A 16,328-nucleotide genomic window follows, 5' to 3' on the forward strand; every position below is an offset into this window, starting at 1 on the left:
TTGTTGTTATTAGCATGCGCCGCTACTAAGGGTGCGTATGGTGAAGTTTCTATTCTTGAAACAATTTTTTTTTTTCAGAAACATTTTTTTTTAATTTCTATTTTGGAGAACAATTTCTGAGCATTTTAAGACATTTGGTAACCATAAAAAATTCATATTCCGAGAAGAGAAACTCATTTGATATAACCCCAAATATTTTGTTACTTATAATTTCTTTTAATATATTAATAATTTTATTTCTTTTTTCTTTTTTTCTTTTTCTTCTCATTCCTCTTAGTCAGTCACCGGCCTTGGCTATGACCGGTCGGCAACCGACCAAACAAGGGTTGGCAAGGTCAGTGGCCTTGAGGGAGCCTTGCCAACCACCGGCAAGGTCCCCCGAGCCTCGCCATGGTTGGGCGAGGTGACCTCACCCAGATTTGGCGAGGCCGAGCCTCATTGTGCAAAGCGAGGCTTGGCCTTGTTGTGGCTAGGCAAGGCCCCCCCTTCTCAAGCCTTGCCGATGGCCGGCGAGCTCGAGGCGACCTCACCAATAGCTGGGGAGTTCGGGCAACCTCAAGGCAACCTTGCCAGGCCTTGTCTAGCCAATCGCCGGCCATCACCGGGTCAGTGATCGGCTAGGGAAGAAGAGAGGAAGAGAAAAAGGAATAAAAGAAAAGAACAAAAGCTTGTTTCTTGAGTTGTTCCTAGGAACAAAAAATAACTTTCTTTTTTGTTTTTTGTTTTTGGGAAAAAAAATTACCTGATGAGCAAAAAAATAAAAACAGATGTTGCCCAGAACGTTATGAAACAGCATCTAAGTTTCTTGTTCTAAAATTGTCTTATAAGCCAAATTTTTATGTTATAATTAAGAAGTGTCAAAAGAGTCAACTTTTTCAGATTTTATAATAATATGACTAAATGATTACTCTTATATATACACGCCTGACTGCACTATCCTTCTTCCTTTACTCCTCTTGATTTTTTTTCCCAAATTTATATTTTTGTTAGATATTGAAAACAACTTTTTATGTTGTAATTGTCCCATAAGGTGGGACATTCGCATTAAACAGCCACGTCAACATCTCCGTTTATAATTTTAATAGAAGTGCCAATTATACAAAAAGTATACAATTTTGAAATTGAATGACTTGATCGAACACACTTTTATAAATCATTCTCTCGATTTAACTCCAAAGAGGCAACATTGTGCTCGTGTAAAACAGAATAAGTCACGATACCAACTTGAGCAATATTGTATGTCAAAATAACTATATCCTATTTTTGAGATCTCATAATACAATACATATGTTTTATTCAGTTGGTATCCAATAGTGGTTTTCGACTATGTTATGTGTGCTTTGGAAACATCGATTTTCAAGAAGTACAATGCGAGTTATTCTAAATTTCATATACTCAAAGATAAGAACAAAAGAGAATTACAAATTTTGTGTCTATCACAATTGATCATCTGGGATGTCACAATATCAATTACAATCGATTATAGATATGCACCATTAAGGAAGATATAAAGAATCTCCTAATTATTTCTAACATCTTCTTAAGCCCACGGTAATATAGAAGTCAACTAGAATTTTGATAAAAGATCTAAAATGTGTCTAGTCCATTTTTTCAATAGGCTTTCTAAATGCTGAACCAAATGGATCCATAGTTATTCATTTGACAATAAATTGAAAGAAATATTAATTGTACAAGCTCACGATAATATAGAATAAGTCAAAAGAACTTTTGATAAAAGAAGATCTAATATGATGATGAAAAGTTCCATCTCGAGTAACCAAAGCACGACTTATCTCTTTTTGCTCTATCGACTTCAATCGTCAAACTTTCTTTCTATTCGACCTCTCAAAAAACCAATTTGGATAACTCTATTATGACTGAAAAGGGGTAATTGATTTGAGACATTAACCCTTGTGATTATGGCATCTACATAAGTAAGTGTAAATCGGAAAATGCTGAAAATGTTCACAACGCATTCATTTTTATAGGTAGTTGCCTAGTTGGTATTAAACATGATCAAATAAACTCCTTTATTCTGCCCCCAAAAAAAAAAGAAAAAAGAAATACGGTCTTTCACATTTTTTTTTTTTTGTGAAAAAAAAAAAAAAAATACGGTCCTTCACATTTTCTTAAACATGCAAAGGAATAAATCAACCCGATGAAAATTAGTTGGTGCTCGAAGAGTCCAGACACAACATAAAAGAACACATATAAAGGTAAATGAGCATAAGAAATCCCAAACTGGTAACCCTATATCATGATCCATAGATTCCATATTATGAGAACAAACTCATGCATTAAAGATTAGGGTTAATACCACAAAAAATCATAAACCGTTACACCCATGACAAATTAAAACTTCTTTAGTTTACGTTAAATTTCACCATCAAATTATTGAGTTGGATGACACATGATAATTGATAGGTGTACCGATTTAGAGTTTTATCCTCCATTTGGTTTGTGATTTTTGCAGAACTAATCTAATTTAACGAAAAATAACAAAAAATAAATTTATCACAAATATTTCAATTTGAGATTTTTTGTAATTAAAAAATTAGATTGATGTAAATTTTATCACGTGTGTACCAATTTAGGAGTTTTGATAGTTAAAAAATTAGTTTAGAGTAAATTTGTTATATTTATATTAGTTTGAGTTTTTTTTTGTGATATTAATCTGAAGATTATTTAGATTGTGCGAAATATTTTTTCCAAAAAAAAAAAAAAAAGGAAAGGACTAAGGGTTAAAAAATGACAGGTGGAGTCCAGATCTGGCTGTTGAGCGATGGCGGACTGCCGCGTCCACCCCCTCCGTCATCCCGGCGGCCGTGCCTTGGCCACGAGCCGCTCGTCCACAAATCTGGAGACGCAAAGCGGTGGTCAGCCACGGACGGCCTCTCCTCCGCAGATCTGGGCGCCAACCTCCACGCCCACCCCTCTTGTCGGCGTGAATAATAAACCGCCGCCGTCTTTCCTAGCGACGATCCGAGCGCTCAGATCTATGAACGGCTCGTCACTTGCGGTGACAGCTCGTTTCTTTTCTTCTCGTCCACAGATCTGAGCGTTCCTCTTGGACACGGAGGCGTGGCTCGGCCTGGACACGCAGCGGTGTCAGCCGTAGATGCGTCGCGGACAACTCAGCCGGCGGCGACGCTGGAAGTAGGCTCCGAGGTTGGGCTCAAAGTTGGCCGCAGGTAATTTGGCCCAATTTTTTTTCAAATAATTCAACATCCAAAAAGAAATTTTGTATATATATATATATGCAATTTGTAAGCGGCTTTAAGGGCTAAAATATAGGCGCGTTTTTACTTTGAAGTGTATTTCTGAAAGAAAAAACGTTTATAAACAAATTTTAAGATTACTTTTTTTCCAGATTTCTATTTTTTTTAATTTGAAAACAATTTCTTATTCATTACAATTGCCCCATAATTTTTTTAAAAATTGATCGAAAAAAAGTATATTATTTAGGAACCTAATTGCACCCAAAAAAAAAAAAAGTTACAGGCATGATCGAAGATTTCTCGGCAGTTATAGGGATTAGATGCTTTTGTTAAGGAGAAAATAAAGAGGAATTTTTTATAGGTGGCCTTTATGGTCTCCCAATGAGTCTTTTAAAATTTCGAAACTTGTCAAAAAAGTCCGGCGCACCTTTTTTTTTTTTTTGGTCGAAAGTCTTGCGCACATTCACGGGTATCTACTTTGCTTATGCACAACGCTAGGTGGGCATTAGACAAATAAATTCTACTTTTGAGTGAGCCGACCAATTTTTTTTTTTTCCAGATTTCTATTTTTAAAATTTGAAAACAAGTTTTTATACATTATAATTGGCCCATAAATTTTTTAGAATTGATCGTTCTATTAAGTTCCTAAATAATATAATTTTTTTTTTCGTTCAAACCAAAAAAGGTTACAGGCATGATTGAAGAGTTCTCGGCGGTTTAGTGGTTGGATGCTTTAATTAAGGGGAAAAGAAAAAGGATTTTTTTTATTGGTGGTTTTATGGTCTCCCGATGAGTCTTTTTAAAATTTGGAAACTTGTTAAAAAGTCTTGCGCACCTTCCCTGGTGCCTACTTTTTTATCGCTTGCCACAAAAGCCTCTGCTTATTTCTTAAGCTAGGCCACGCCACACCAACTTCTTTTCTCTACAGGGGAGAGAGAGATCCGGAAGTAATAAGCTTCCTAGCTATGGCGAACTGGGAGGCTGGATCAAGTAGTGACGCTGTGCGAGCATCAGGGGGTGAGTATCAAGTGTTCCTGAATTTCAGAGGACCCGACACTCGTTATGGATTCACGGACTTCCTCTACCACAGCTTGGTAGATGCGGGAGTCCGCGTGTTTAAGGACGAAGAAGAACTCCGCGTCGGTGAAGTGATTGGTGGGAACCTTTATGTGCTATCAACAACTCTAAGATCTACATACCCATCTTCTCTCGGAATTATGCTTCTAGCAAATGGTGCCTCCGTGAGCTTGCGCACATAGTAGACAGCACATCTAAGTCAGAGGGCAAAAAAGTATCCTTCCCATTTTTTCGATGTGGAACCTGAGGACGTTAAACTTAAGACTCAACAATATAGCGATGCTTTACTTGAACACGCGAACAAGTTTCCTGATGAAGTCGAGGCATGGAGAAAGGCTCTTGCAGAAGTTGATGAAATTAAGGGATGGAATGTGAAAAAGGACCAAAGGTAACACCCCTACCTATTTCTTCCTTTTTTGTTGTATGATGTACAATGTTGCCCTGTCAAATGATTTCTTCTATTCTTTTTGTAACGGGAAGTATTGAAAACTACCTGCAACTGCTGCTCTCATTCAACTTTCCATCCTCTGCTATGTCAAGGTTGAAATAACAGTAAAGTTGATTTTTTGTTGACAATGCCTCAAACCAATCAATTTGATAACTATGATTTACTATTTTGGACTCAAGAATAATTAAAGACTTTTGTTATTTTATTTATTGTATGTTTTGATTTTTGCTTATGATAACCACGTATGGGGCTATCTTGTCTTCTTCATCAAATTCCCAAAATTTTGGGTTGTTATGCATTTGAACATATTTAGTAAATTTCAATTTTTACTATAATATAAAAAAGTATAGTAAATCATTTCATATGACGAATACACAAAGAAAATTTTTTTGTGGAAAACATTTCAATAAAAAGTTTTCTAATTTTTGCTCTTAATTTTTTTTTTTTTATTTCTTTTTCTTTCCAAGCTAGAAACTAAGATTTGGAGAAAAGCAAAATCATGTCTCAATATTCAATAGAAACGAGAGCAAACTACAATCTTCAATGTGCATTTTTCTACATTTATCTTCATGATTCTCCAATTATGAGTGCTGGAATTTTTTCTAGGCTTAGCTATAAATGTCGAAATTTTGTTTATGCACAATATAGTAGCCACTCGATAACTTTGGCTATTGTGTAAGCCAATACTATAGTCTTCGGACATTTCTATAATTACATATGAAAAACATATCAAGTGAATTCTACTAAATTAGCCTATTCTGATAATTCATTTACTTAGATCTTGTTCATAATGTACTTCAATCTATTCAAGTTAAATTTTGACAATCCCATGGGTGATGTGTGGGTATGAAATTAATCTAGTCAACTAATGAAAGCGCTTTTGTTCATTGCAGCCAAGCATCGATTATCAAATTGGTTGTTAAAAGGTTTTGGAGAAACTAGAGCTAAAACAAAAATCAGTGTCTGGACATTTAGTCGGACTTGATGATAGGGTAAAGCACTTGATAGAGTTATTAGATGTCAACCATTGATGTGCGGCTCATTGGAATTTATGGAATGGGTGGCATTGGTAAAACAACTATTGCCAAAGTTGTCTTCAATGAACTATCTTCCCACTTTGGAAAGTGTTCTAGTTTTCTTGAGAACGTTCGAGAAAGCATGTTGACTGAGGATGGCATAGTCCAATTGCAGAAAAAATTACTGTTTGACATTGTTAATTCTGAATGTGCGAAGGAGTCAAGAATAGTGAACAAGGAATGCGAAGGATTGGAGAAACACTATGTACTAACAAGGTCCTTGTGGTTTTGGATGATGTTGATAATAAAGAGCACATTAAGAAACTTATAGGAAATAATTCATTACATTCAGGATCCAGAGATAATCATTACAACTGAAACATGACTATTTTGCAAGTTGAGGGATTAGAAGGTGAAATTGTACCGTATGAGATGCTAAAGATGGATTTTGGCCTTGCACTTCAGCTTTTTTGTCGACATGCCTTTGGTAGGGACTTTCCTTCAAATGATTATCATGGGCTTTCCAATTGTCTAGGAACTTGTCTAAAGTCGTAAAAATTGTCTCAGGGAGGGCTTCCGTTAGCTATTAAAGTGATAGGTGCATTACTTAATGGGAAAAACAAAGCATTTTGGGAAGAGACATTGTCTAGGTTAAGAAATGTACCTGAGGAAGAGATTCTAAAGAAGTTGAGAATTAGCTATGACGACCTAGATGAATATCAGCAACAAATTTTTCTTGATATAGCATGCTTCTTTTTCAATAAGAAAAAGACTAATGCAATTTACATGTGGGACAGTTGTCAATTTTATCCCGAAAGAGGAATTAATGTCCTTACCAATAGGTGCTTGATAAAGATATTGGACAACGATAAGTTCTGGATGCACGATCAACTAATAGACATGGGAAGGCAAATTGTCCGTCAAGAAAATCCAAGTGATCATGGAAAGCGAAGCAGGCTGTGGATTGCAAAAGAGGCCATTGAAATCATTAAAACGAAGAGGTAAGTGAGAAATGTCTGATTTTTAAATAGAAGTTGTATATTCTAGGATAAAGGATTCTATTTGATTTAGGATGCTTATCATTTTTTTTGGTTCCCATTCAATCTATAGAACATAGTGGTTGGAAGTTTGACGAACTTTTTCACAAAATTGCAAAATTTCACTTACAGAGGAAGGACAAGGTTCAAGCGCTTGGGATAGATGAACAGGATGGCTCCATAGAGATCACAAATAGAGAGTTTGAAAGGTTACCAAACCTGAGATTCCTCAGGTTACACAATGGAACTTATGCTGGGGACTTCACACAATGTCCTTCAAAGTTGAGATGGATTTCTTGGCAGCCTCCTTTTCAAAATTCTAGGGATGCTAGGTACTTTGCAAAGTATCGTTCAAAATTGAGATGGATTTCTTTGTTGAGATGGATTTCTTGTCAACCTCCTTTTGCTGATTCTAGGGATGCTGGGTACTTTGCAAAGTGTTGTTCAAAGTTCAAGATGGATTTTTGGGCAGCCTCCTTTTCATGATTTTAGGGCAAACAATATGTATTTGGATCATCTTGTCGTTTTTAAACTTGGTGCAAATGGCTTCGCGGATGATTCAAAAGCATGGGACTTGATCAAGGTAAACTACATGATTTAATTCTAGTCTAATGGTCCTAGTGTTTCTATGCATTGGTTCTTACACTTGACATGCTGTCCATTTTTACAGAGGGCACGGAATTTGAAAGTTCTATCTCTTACGAGTTGTCATGGCATAACGACAATTCCAGACTTCTCTAAATGCTTGGGTTTAGAGAGGTTGACTCTTGCATATTGCGACAATCTAAAGCGAATTGAAAGCTTCATTGGAGATCTACGGTTGTTGATTAAGTTAAAGATTGTACATTGCAAGGATCTTACAAATTTGCCTGAAGACATGGGGGCACTAGTGAAACTTAAGCACTTCTCATTGCAGGGATGTTATGGGTTGAGAGAGCTTCCAGGCTCACTTGGGAATTTAACCTCATTGATAGAGTTAAACTTATCTCATACAAGGATAAGTGAACTTCCCAACTCCATTGAAAAGTTAAAATCATTACACATCTTGCGTTTCGCAAGTATAAAATCATTTTCATTTCATGTTCAGCAGTTTCCTAGTGGCATCAAGCACTTTGGTAAATCTTGAAGAACTGGATCTCTCTAAGCAATTGGAATGATAGGTGAAATTCCTATTGAAATTGGAGAATTGTCATCTTTAAGAATCCTAAATTTAGAATTCACCAATATTTGCGGAATTCCAAGGACAATCAACATGCTTCATCACCTCCAAACACTCAATTTATCATATTGTGATTCAATTGAAGAATTGCCAGAGCTTCCCAAAAGTTTGACATGTCTACTTCTTAAGTTCTGCATCATTACGCTTAGTCCCTAATCTGTCGAACCTTACTAATTTGGTTACATTGCAACTATGTGATGGCTCTTGGGATAGCAAGAGATCAAACCTAATCACAGGATGCAATTTAAGGTGGATTGGGAGGTTATCTAGACTGAAAATTTTGATTTAAATCTGCTAAACGTCCCTGTGCCTCCAGAATTGGCTTCTCTTTCTCATCTGGAATTTCTTGAATTGGTGGGCTTAGACCTAAAACCCCTCGTGCAGCTTCCGTCCTCCTACTTGAGATTCAGAAATTTGTCAAATTTACAGATTAGTTGGTGTAAAGTGGAAGACATTCCGCTAGATGGACTTCCACAACTGGAGAAGATAGCTGTCCACAATTGTAAACTGCTTAAGAGGTTTTCCATTCATTCGGAACTAACGAAACTACAGGATGTGGAGGTGAATGTTGTCCAAAGCTAGTTAAGATACAAGTTGTGGGTTTTTTTAAATCATTGGAACACTTGAGGATTTCTGAGTGTGAATCTCTGAGAAGAATAGGTGGGTTACCATACTTGAAGAACCTGGTGAGATTGGAAATCCGATGGTGCAAAGTACTTTCGCGTGTTGAGGGCCTGGAAGAGCTCGAGTCTCTGAAATCCTTGAGGTCCTCGCGTGCCCATCATTGAGAAGGTTGATTGATGCATCTTGCACATATATATCAGATGATTGCCGAGTCTGTATAGTGGGATGCGGAGACTTCATCAAAGACTCTGCCAAAAATTATAATGGAGAAAATCTCCTTGAAGTGCTACATAGAGGAGGTTCTTCTGTACAAGGTGCGACATCTTCTTCATTAATGTGTGGGACTTTCTTTAATTTCACATTTCTGGTCAAATATGCTCCTTTCTTTAGCCACACAATATCCGCCCTTTTAAAAGTTGCCATTTTTTTGTTGCACCGTAATTTTCTTAGGTGGCTGATTTGTTTCCTTACATTAGTCACCCATCTTTACTTCCTTTTTCGTTGTTGGATTTTGGCGGTTCCTAAAGCAATCTTTCCTCTCTTTTGAGGTTCCCAGCTTCTGTTATACTTCAATTACTTAGGTTGCACGTTTTTTTTTTTTCGTATTTTATTTCAACTTGCCTTATTGCTGTTGGATAGTTTTGGTTCTTTATATTGCCAGTAAAGTCGTTTGAAATTATACATATAACAGTGGTAATTATGGATTATTTGATTCAATTGTTGCATCGATGAGTTGTGGAGAAATTAATGTCCAATGATTTGATCATAGCTGTACAAAAGAGAAAAAAGATCTCAGTAGATTCTGGCACGAGTTGCCACATGTGAAAATGAATGATGAACAAGGGACAGATACTTTGTGGTATATATGTTCAAAATCATAATGATCCATCTCCTATGAATTTATTGTTGGCCTCTTGAGTAAAAATAATTTGAATGTTTGTTTTGCTTCTTTCTTATTAATTCTATTAGACTGTTTATGCAATTTAATTTAGAGCTAATATAACCACCTGCAAATTAAGCATTAGCTGTGTTACACATTTATTTGTTGTTTTGCTGGTGCATGCATTTACAGTGGGCTTGACTAGTTTTCTATTTTTAGCCATCGGTGGGCCTGACTAGTCAACTATGCGTTTTTAGTACTATAGCATATTGCCACCAGCAGATTCATAACTTTTGCATAGTACATGATTATTTCAAAGTAAATTAAAGCACATGTTGCTTGAACAAATAGTCATATGTCATGTCACAATGTAACTTTTATACAAGTGAACATATTATTTCACTAAAAAGTGCAATTTAAAGAGACCAATTAATTTTGAAGCATATGACTTTAGTTTAAGAAAATATACAACAACTGACAGACTTGCATAAAATGATTTGAAACAATGTGTCCCATGGTTATGGATTTTTCATTCAAAAAGGAGGAAATAAAACTCTTTTCTAGTTACAAAATGCAAAACAATTGAATGTGTATATATTATGCCTTATGTCTTTTCGTTTTGTGATTTGTAGATTCCACCTTTTTATATCTAGAGTATTTTTTTATCACTAAATCAGAGTAAAAATCTCCACTCTGTTAGTGCATCTATGTCTTGTTTCCAAAGGATTGTCTAGTGAATGTGGGATATAGAAAAGCAAAATAATGATTTAAAAATTAACTAATGTTTCCATTCATATATAAAAGTTAGTAGTTACAATATTTAAATCAAGAGTGTAGAAGCCACTACTGGAAAGTCTCATTTACACTGGCATTCTAATGCTATTTTTTCCCCTTAAAAGAGGGAATCTGTGATAAGATAGTACTCCCAGATAGATAATTATCTAACTTATTTGATGTTTAATTTAAATTTACATCACATGCTTATTAAAAGTTCAAAATTAGATAATAAAAGAAAAATCAAATAAGTATTGCTAATATTACACTGGACATCAGAGTACTTAATCCTAGTCCTGTCTCTAACTAATGAATGATATCTGTGTCCTATTAGATTTTAGGTCGATAAGCATAATTGTTTAATATATAACCAATACATATGTTGTTCGGCTCTCTCATTGAACCTGTTAAATCACAGCGTCCCTTCACAATCATATTCCATCTTGGAGTAAAGAAGCCTAGTGAATGGTCGCACTGTTTTGGTGGAATAAAGAGGGAAAACAAAAATGTCACTCCTGATTCAGTGACATATAAAAGATTGATTGCTGACGTTAAAGGTTTCGGCTTCCATTTAAAGAGAATGTGGTTCGAGACTCCTGGTGAATACTGCGACTTGCTCATAGAGATCAAGAGTGATGAGCAAGTGAAGGGAATGGTGCAACTAGCATCTAAAAGAAGATCAATTCATCTGTACGTCGAGGGAGGGGTTGACAGTGAGTGGGAGGGAGAATACGATGACGAGATGATGAAGATGTTGAGGGAGGAATGGGCAGTGAAGACTGATGTGTATTCTGACGAGGATGGGCTGAGTGGGACGTTTCAAGTCCTGATGAAGACTGACACTGCATCTGTGGGGTGAAAGGAAACTGATGGCACCTCCTCCGTTGATGATTTCCAATCAAAGCCAGGCAATTTGAATGTTTTGAGGCCACGGGAAATAGGAGGCAAATGAGGGATGGAAGGTTGGGCACTCTGGCAATGTCAATGGAGGGAAAACGACGTTTATGGAAAATAGAAAGAAGGAGAAGGATGAGAGTGGGGAACTTGCTGACCAAAATGATGTTGTTCGGTCGAGTTGCCAAAGGTGCGAAGGACTTGAACATCATGAGAGCTCCTGCAAAGCTAAAAGGATGAAGGGGACCTTTCTTCTGTAAGTATTGAATATTTGCATTATCTACGTTGTGCAGTCCTTACATTCCAAAAATAAAAAAAAAGGTTGTGCAGCCCTCGAAACTAATGTGGAACTTCAACGTGGTCCAGGTGAAGAGTGATACAGGCAGAGGAAGTGGGACCAGATGTGCTTCAAGCCCAGGAAGGGACCACGCAGAAAGAGGCAAAGCAAGGGGTATGACTTCAACTTCAAGAAACAGCAATGCTTCGAGGTCGGGTAGGGACACAGCTTCTACTTTAGGAAAGGGCATGGCATCAAATTCAGGAAGGCATAGCTTCAAGTTCCCGAAGCAGCGTGACTTTGAGTTCTGGAAGGGCAGGGTCAGAAAAGTTCAAGTTCAGGAAGGGCACGACTTTGAGTTTACAAAGTGGTGGAGGTTCATGTTCAAGAAGGGGCTGAAAGGGTGCAAGTTCAAGTTCAGGAAGGGGCATAGCTTCAAGTTCACGAAACAGCGCAACTATGAGTACAGAAAGGGGCAGATTAGGAAAGGGACCAACTTCGAGTTCAAGAATGGACACAACTTTGAGTTTAGGAAGGGGTGCAACGAAAATGGGCATGAGCTCGACAGCGTGACTTTGAGTACAGGAAGGAGCAGAGGTTCAACCTCAGGAAGGGGTGCAACTGTGAGTTCAGGAAGGAGGACGACTTTGTTCCGGAAGGGGCATGGCTAAAATGGGCACGAGTTTAAGATCAGGGATGGACAAAGGGTTCAAGCTTGGCCAAGACTGGAGTCTAAGACATCGAAATCATGATAAGGACAATACGGCAGGCACGAACAAGCCCTGAAGCAAGCGGAAGATCTAAGGTAATATGACATGTTTAGTAGGTATCCACGTTCTTCATTCTTTGGGGGCGACACCAAGGACTTTTCGGGGGAGACTCAACGTGTCAAGGTAAAATTCTATTTTCCTTGAATTTTCCTACATTTTTATTAGGGAGACTTAAAACCAACAAGTGATCATGGGACGCGGATTCGATTGACCAATGTGCTGTCTCCAAGAAAGGGGCTGCTGACACGTGTCTCCAGAGTTTTTTTTTTTTAAGTGACCATCTATTTGTGAACTTTCAAGTGGTGGTGACCTCTTTTGTGGTGGGCTTGACCTAGGGGGATAAGTTTGTCATTCTGTGCATAAAAAACTTAGTAAAAGCTCAAGCTCCATGTGAATTAATCTCATTGAGCCCTACTTTTTCGGCATTTGTTATTGTAAAAATCGTACGCATCTTGTCTCTCTTGAATACTATCCGACTGTCGGTACATTCTTCATGACCTAGAAATTTAAAAGGGTCAAAATCAGGCCAGTTGAGTCACACTTCAAAAATATATAGATGAAAAAAGAGACGAGTCAAGAACGTATACTCATACATGTTCATGCCGATGACTAGACACTCAAAAGAGTTTAGACTCGTGCTTCAGTTTTTATATTGGCATGCTTCTTTTTGTTTTTCTTCTTTTCTTTTTCGGGTTTCTCTGGTGCAGTTCTCGGACAAAGTTACTCTTTAAAATGTTCTTTGTATCACAACACTTAGTGGCACGTTTTCAAGTCCTCCTTTTTTCTCTTAGAGACTGTCGTTGCGCTTGACTAAGAAAAATTGTAGTCTTTTTTGGCGTAAAACAAAGTTCTTATTATATTTCATATAGGTTGTGCAGGACTCTCTGATTTGTGCAAAGGCATCAAACCCAATGACCGTCGCTGCGCCGCCGACAGCATTGGGTTCTCTTTCGCATGTGGAAAAGCTTACTCTCTCTAAACTAGACCTACGACTCCTTGTACAGCTCCCGGTCTTCTCTGTTTGATATGTTCTCGCTCGGCAGGGTCCTTTGCTCCAACTTGAGATTCGAGAAATTCGTCTGACTTTATCCATTCGTGATTGTGGGTGTTCTGGAAACTTTAGAATATATCAGTGCTCGTGGCTGCGCTTCTCCAGGTAGATCAGCTGGGCTGTCAAACTCGAAGAACCCGAAGAGTTTGATGGATTAAATGATGCCGGGGGCCTTGACAAACTAGAGTTCCTGGAATTCTTGGGAGCCATGCAATGCCGAGTCATTGGAAAGGTTGATCGATGTGTCTCTCACAAATATACCAGATTATTGCCGCGTCAAAATACGAGAGTGCGCGCGGAGAGTTTATCAAAGATTCGGGCAATTTCTTTCCAGTCTCTTTGAAGAACTAGATAGAGAAGATTCTTCGCGAAACATCACTCTTGGGATCCAAGTCATACAATGTGCGGACATTTTCTTCCATCAAATTTGCGTTAATTTTTGCGTATTCTGGGTCCGTCCTATGAATCCATTTTCATATTGCTCATGAAATTAGGATTTGTTTTTGTACTCTTTCTTTCAATTTTGCGTTAGAATGTTAATGCGATATGGTTCGGAGTTAACCTTTCCACGTGCAGGTCAACTAACAAGAATTGTTTGTTTTTTACCCCATAACCTGCGAAGAGACACTAGGGGCCAAAACACATAAAGCGAGCGTCAACTAATTTCAGAAATGCGTTCAATCATGAGCTACACTTGAGGGAGAGGGAACTCCATGGCGGAACAATAATCCAATCTTAGGAGAGAATAAGCAAAAACAATCGGATTTGTAGTCTAGTGGGTTTGATTGTGTGTTTCTTTTTTATAGATATAAAATGACACTACTAATTTTCAAACCTTTCTCCAATATGTAACTTTGTTCTTGAATTTTTAATTGGTGCAATTAGGTCCTGAACTTTTAACAAACATTCAACGCCATCTCTAAATTTTCCATTGGTTCAATTAGCTCCTTATATTAATTTGGAAGTTCAATATCGTGCTTGCTTCAAAGAAAAGCTTACAAATCAGCAAAAGACTACTTTCTCGATACGAATATTGTCGTTGTCTTCTCTAAACTTTCAATGCAGATCAAGTCAGATTGAGAATGATGGGATGAAATTAAGTTCTCTGTACCTGTTACTAGCAAATAGACTCCAAACGTATATATACTTACAGGAAGATTAATATGGTCCAGATGAAGAGGGATAGGACTGTCGTGACTGACCAAGTAACTGCAAATAGAGGCAGAGGAGGTGGAGCTAGAGGTTGTTCGAGCTCAGGGAAGTGTCCAGCTAATGAAAGCAGAGGAAAGAGCGTAGCTTCAAATCTACGAGGGGGCATAGCGACGAGTTCAGGAAGGGGTAGAGGTTTGAGTTCCAGAAGTGGCATGGCCTTGAGTTCAGGAAGAGGCACGGCTTCAAATTAAGGAAAGAGCGTGGCTTTCAATACAGGGAGGAACGCACGTTCGAGTTCCCAAGACAGGACAGATGTGGATTCAGAAAGGGGCACGACTTTTGAGTTCAGGATGAAATAGAGGCCCATTCAGGAAAGGGCACAACTTTCCGTTCAGGAAGGGGCACAGGTTTGAGTTCAAGAAGCGGTAAAGGTTCAAGTGCACAAGATGGCACGGGCTTTTTGTCCAGGAATGGGCACAGCTTCAAGTTCAAGAAATGAAAAGGCTTTGAGTTCTGGAAGGGTACCTATTTCAAGTTCAGGAAGGGGTGGAGGTTCAAGTTCAAGAAGAGGAGACTCAAGACCAATTTGTCATGGTGAAGTTCAAGTTTCCTCGAATGTTCTTCCATTTTTCTTTTAGTGAGTCTCAAAACCAACATGTGCTTAGGAAACTATGTTTGGGTAATTTCTGTTGCAGATGCAAGGCGGAAACACGTTACTATGAATTCAAGGTTGCGGCATAATTAGAAGATCGTGAACGAAAACATCCACAGGATTTGTTCTAACTCAAGATTTGTGAAGGAGCAATTTTAGGACTAGTTTGAATCGGGTTCCTTGTTGATATTCTGCTTGTCATAGTTTGTTAGGTGAATGAATACAGAAAATGTGAAGCTACTGCTCTGTTACTAATAAGGATCTCATGGGAAGCTTTCCTATCATTTCAGCGTGTAAGAAATGTTTTAATGCGAAATGTCTTCCCTGCAACAATGAGTAGTGTTTACAAATAGTAATCAAAGCTTCAAAGTTCTAGAAAATGTCATGCCTAAAATAGTTCATGATAATTCGTGCGATGCATGGGCTATTGACCTTGTGTGAGTTGATTGACGAGCCCCATCATATGCATGAAAAGAAAAAAAGGAATAAGAAATTCAAAGATCCTGAATTGTTGCAAAATGTTCAATCAGATCTCTCAACATTTCTTAATATAATTAGATCCCTAATTTTATTTCTTTTTTTGTTTGAGTTGGTCCTTCCATTAAATATAGATACTGACATGGCTGTTAATGTGGATGTGGCCTCTTATGTGGCAATTATAATATAAGAATTTATTTTTAAAATTTTAAAAAGTAAAAATCTAGAAAAGAACGAAATTATGTAAAATGAAAAAGAAACATCAAACAGAAATTCAATTTGGAGAAATGCATGGGTCTCCATCTAAAAGTAGTTTTGAACCTGATTGCATTCGTTTTTGCCTAAAGACGAACTTCTGCAATGGAGCAATTAATTCATGAAATTCATGAGAAATGCATTTGTCTACTCCTAATTTTGCCTATAATTAGATGGTTGCATTCTTCGCTCGCCTCGATCCTCTCCTCTCGCTCAAGAAGGTTTCAGGAGAAGCTGGAGATTATGCTCTACAATTTTTTCAACAGGCTGTCCACCATAGTACATACAGTTTGATGTGGCGTTACTCCTCTTCATGTTATGTCTATCGATTTATGTAAACTCATTCTTTCACCCAAAGAAAGAAAATGAAACTTTTACAGAAACTCGATCCAGATTATCTCACCAGGAGAAACTAAAATATATGAGCAGAGACCATTGAAGTCTGGGAAGTAAAAACCACTTAATTACATACATTTTCTATCCCTTTATTTTGGGGATGATAGAGAT

The 16,328-nt window shown here is 37.6% G+C and overlaps 2 long non-coding RNA genes across 3 annotated transcripts; both read left to right on the forward strand.

The window, feature by feature from the left end:
- Positions 1 to 3,124: 3,124 nt before the first annotated feature.
- Positions 3,125 to 6,281, forward strand: LOC104440066. Its single transcript, XR_005548931.1, has 3 exons — positions 3,125 to 3,191; positions 4,147 to 4,683; positions 5,637 to 6,281. It is a non-coding gene; the product is annotated as an uncharacterized LOC104440066 (long non-coding RNA).
- Positions 6,282 to 12,035: 5,754 nt separating this feature from the next.
- Positions 12,036 to 15,419, forward strand: LOC108958715. Of its 2 annotated transcripts, none has more exons than XR_005548927.1 (3): positions 12,036 to 12,357; positions 13,104 to 15,031; positions 15,133 to 15,419. It is a non-coding gene; the product is annotated as an uncharacterized LOC108958715 (long non-coding RNA). The 2 variants fall into 2 exon arrangements; XR_005548928.1 differs by having other exon boundaries at positions 13,113 to 15,031.
- The last annotated feature ends 909 nt before the right edge of the window (positions 15,420 to 16,328 follow it).

The sequence above is a fragment of the Eucalyptus grandis genome, chromosome 3, assembly GCF_016545825.1.
Source record: "Eucalyptus grandis isolate ANBG69807.140 chromosome 3, ASM1654582v1, whole genome shotgun sequence".
Lineage (NCBI taxonomy): Eukaryota > Viridiplantae > Streptophyta > Magnoliopsida > Myrtales > Myrtaceae > Eucalyptus > Eucalyptus grandis.